General features: G+C 32.0%; 1 long non-coding RNA gene across 1 annotated transcript; it reads right to left on the minus strand.

Moving 5' to 3' along the window:
• Nucleotides 1-1,707: 1,707 nt before the first annotated feature.
• Nucleotides 1,708-2,313, minus strand: LOC144549603 (uncharacterized). The gene is made up of 2 exons (XR_013509724.1): nucleotides 2,093-2,313; nucleotides 1,708-1,906 (listed from the first exon to the last, which is right to left on the minus strand). It is a non-coding gene; the product is annotated as an uncharacterized LOC144549603 (long non-coding RNA).
• Between the last annotated feature and the right edge of the window lie 2,276 nt (nucleotides 2,314-4,589).

The following is a 4,589-nucleotide window of genomic DNA, read 5'->3' on the forward strand; positions in this document are numbered from 1 at the left end:
AATCTAATTTTCTGGATGAAATTTGCTTTTGGGCTGTACTTTCAATTTCATATATTTGGTTTTATGATATAAATCTTGTAGGAAACTAAATTATAAAAATTTTAAGACCTTTTTATGACTTTTGAATAAGAACGTCTAAATTTTTATATCAATGATTTCTTCATATTCAAAAAATATTTAAAAATGTAAATTTGGTTTCACAAAAAATATCAGGCCTATTATTTGTTCGTAGTATCATCGCCTCATTATTTGTTGGTATCTTTATCAATATTACAACTATTATTTAAATAAAAAGTAAAAAAAATATATAGATGTTCCTTTTATCATTAAAATAGGTTATAGATCGAACTTAACAAGATTTGTTAGGAATCAAGAGTATGAAAAAAATATCCACATACATGAATAATATTTTTGCATGGTTATGTGAAAATTGATATAAATCATATATATATATATATATTTTTTTTGGTTAAACTTTAAGAAGAAGAAGAAAGAACGACGGGAATTTTAAGCACTTAAACATTTATCAATTCTAATGAAGCACAATGCATAATTAAAAAAAAAAACTTTAAGTAATTCAAAAATATTATGTAAATTGTCAATATACAAAATAAATAATTATTTTTTAATCATTCGATTAGTTAAATTGTAAAGTTTGTTGCCCGGGCGATGGACACTATGAACGTAAAATATATTTAAAAAATTAATTGTAAAATCAGGGACGATCAACATTAATGCATATGGACATAATGTTAAGTAAACAAAATTATATAGTTTGAATTTTAAAAAGGGTCTGATAATTGCCTACTAAACAAATCTCCAAGTGTGCCTCTCAAGTATTTAATGTCCAATTTTTATTTTCAACGTTTATATTCAAATTTTTAAAATTTTATTTATAACATTTTACAATGCTACTCGCAAGTTGTTAAACCTCTATTTATAAGTATTTAAATCCTGAATCTGAATAGTTTTAACTTCTAACTATTTTTATCTTCAAGTCAAAGAAGAATAGATTCATTTCACCCATTGTTTTTTTTTTATCATTATTGTTCATTCTTGTCCATTTTTATCTTCAAACCATTTAAACATCTGATACCTATCATTTAAATTATAACGTTCCAACATTTAAACCTCAAATCCAAGATTTTTTTTTTTTTTACAACTGACAATTTTGTCCATTATGACCTTCTAGAAGATCAATACGCCTCTTGAAACACAACTGTTCAAGGTCTTTCCTAGCACTTTGTCTATGTTTTCCCAGCGTTTCCAAAGTGCCATCTGGATACACAACAAGAATGAGACACTTTTCGCGAGGATAAAAAAGTGACTTTTTGCGACGGACTACTCTTATTATTCAGTTTTTTCTTTTTGCGATGGATGACCGTCATAAAAGCGTTTTTTCCCTCGCAAAAAGTGTCTACTTTGTTGTAGTGATATTACAATTCTCGGCGTTTACCAAGCGCAGCGTTTTTTTCCCGACATTTGGAAGGACCATTACCGGCGTGTCAGAAACGCTACCAGAAGTCTTGATATTAAAAAAAAATTAAAAATGTTTTCCGGGTGCTTCTAAAACGCCACCAAAAGTAACAAAAAATAAAAAAAATTTGGCCAACAAATGCCCTTAGGCTTTCAATTTACATATCAATGCAGTACATCGTTTAGTTACATTAAGCACTTGTTGAAAATAAAAAGAAAGTAAAACCAACATAATTAAAAGGTCTTGGATTTCTGTACTTGATCTAATTTTAAGCAACATCAAGCACTTGTTTAATTACAATATAATCTCTATGCTTGGTGTGTATATTGTCGGAACAATCTCCACACATTTGCATATGAAAGCAAACCTTGAAAAGCTCGACATTTACATCTCCAACTTTTGCATTAGTTAGCATATTTATACATCAACCTGAACAAGAAAGTAAAAGGTTTCCACTATAACATTGGATATCATTATTAGCAATAGACTATCATCACTGTAGCAAGTCTCATGTCATGCACATTGCCAGAGACTAAATTATTAAATTAAAGTGACAATTTTATGTTATCTAATTATCATGTAATATCAGTTAGTATAAGTAGGCCCATTAGTTACCTAATTCCTCTTTTTATAGTGTTTGCGACAAGCACTGTCGCTTCTTTTCTCAGTTGATAGAAGGGGGAATCGTTCTCCATTGAGCCAGTACCAGCAGCTCCATTTGATGAAGTACTGGTACTGACTGAATTTTCTAATGCTTTGATTTTCAGATTTTGAACACTTGGCTCACTGGAAATATCTTCCGGTGAACCAAGAGTAGTGCCAACTAAGCTGTCACTAAGTAGTGCCAAACGTAATTTGACGAATGTTCAACAGTTCAAGCCTCAAGATTGACGAATGTTCAACAGTTCAAGAATCCGAGTCTTGCTGGTAGAGCAGCTGCCCTCCCAGCTTGAAAAATTATGGATTCTTTCATATCACCACATGGAGTTGTTTACTGGATTAGGAGTTTGGATATGTTAGTTGCACTAGAAATTTCTTTCTGCAAAGCCCTAAAATCACTAACTATGGATGGATGGCAGTTGGTGGACTCATCTGTGGCCTTCAATGATTCCTCCAATGAATGACATGCCACATATTGACACCGCCCGAATTGCACCGTTCTAAAACTTTTGAAGCGTATAGGCCTCATCATTCAGTGACATGTCATATGGGACGCTTCAATGGACCCATTCAACAACAAGGGTCCTGTCAACCTTCTCTGGACCAAGACGATCCTGGCCCGAGTCACAACTAAGCCCGTTCCTTGATAGCTTGCTGGACAGAAAAACAGGCTTTAGTGTTTGGGCCATATCTCCTTCATACGAGGTCCAATTAAGGTGATTCAAAATTCTGTGGAAAGATAAGAGAATTTTCTACAACTTTCATGTTGGGACTTATTCCAGAAAAATAAATTATCTTGGTCTAAAGGGCGTGTTAAGTCAACTGATCTGGTTGGAGTCTGTGAGAGTTATAAATTGTTTTCTGTTTTCAAGTTTTATTTTGTGGGATTTTAGGAGTGTCTTTTGAGTGTTTCTAGGAGTTTATTAATTGCATTTTGGTATTATAAAAAGTAGTTGAAGTTGTATTAATGTTTAGGTGACTTTTGGAGGTCATTGTAAGGCTATAAGAGAAGCCATGCTTATTTTGTAAAACAACTATTGAATATATACGAATTTTATTGTTTGAGTTGAGTTTATCTCCTCTTATCCACTATTGGGTTGAACTTTGCTCCTCTTGAGTGATATTTAGTTGAACTCGCTGGTGTCCTTGTGAATCTCTCCGTTGCCGGACCGTGTCATTTGGTATCAGCCGACGAAGCATTTCCTGACTTACAGAATTGAAAATCATAAACTGTGGTTTGCTTTGTGTAATTCCAGATGGATTGATTCCATCTGGACCATGTTATGTGTGTGTTTGTGGTTGTGGCTGTCCTAATTACCTTGAAATTAAACATTGGCAATCAATCAAATCAGGTTTGTAATCAAATTATAATTTAGTGCACTGAACTTTTTTTTACTTTTCTGTAAAAATAAGGTTTGGCAGGATTTGTCAACGTACTGATGAACATTTCTTTTCTATACTAGTTGTTTGTTGCTGCTAAATAAGCTCTTCTCCAATTATTTTACAGATTTTTTCAATGATGTCTTCTTCACACACAAGGAACAGTACGAAATCCCCTCATAAACCCTCAATAGAAATGAATTTACTATTCAATTTATTATATGATTTGTAATAAATCTTAAGAAAAAAAATTTTGAATGAATAAATCATAAGAATTTTCTTTGCTTATGGTGGCATATATATTTTCATTGATTTTGTATTTTTTTTCCCTATAAATACTGTTTTTTTTTCTTCAGTTTGTCTCCTCTTAAGAATGATTTAGTAAGACAATAGACAATTTTGTGCCAATTTTTGCTCATTGTTTGGATCTACCCTATTTTTTTCTCCATCTCCAATTTTCAGCTTTCTCATAAGTCATAAGGCCTTTTTTCTTATAAAAAGCATGAATAGATAGATGAACTACAGAAAATTCTAGACAGCTGGTCTGAAATCCATTGTATACGTACTGTAAAAAATAACATCTGATGTTTAATACATTGTGACATTTTATCCAAAACAGTGACACTATGAATAGCCCTGTCACTTGTTAGCTACAAAACTCTTAAATCAAAAAGGTTAGTGATGGAGCCTACTAAGCCGATTTTTTTAAAAATACCCATTTAATAAATAAATTAAATTAAAATGCCCAGATCTGAACCGAAATTTTAAAAATACCCAAACCGCGGATTTTTTCCGCGCTCCGGAATTTTTATTCCGGGCCGCGGAAAAAATTCGCGCCCCAAAAAAAAAAAAAAAAAAATTAATTTTTGAGCCCGAGCGCGGATATTATCCGCGGGCCGGATTTAAAATTAATTTTTTTTTTTTTTTTTTTAGTTTGGAGAAAAAAAATTATTTTTTTGGTCCAACTTTACACCTCTGGTTAACATATCAAAACACCTTCAAAAATCATGAAAATTTACCGACATACGTTCTTGACTTCATAGAATAAGACTGTAAAGTTTCATACAAAATC

Source organism: Carex rostrata, chromosome 35 (assembly GCF_964058835.1).
Source record: "Carex rostrata chromosome 35, lpCarRost1.2, whole genome shotgun sequence".
In the NCBI taxonomy this organism is placed as follows: Eukaryota; Viridiplantae; Streptophyta; class Magnoliopsida; order Poales; family Cyperaceae; genus Carex; species Carex rostrata.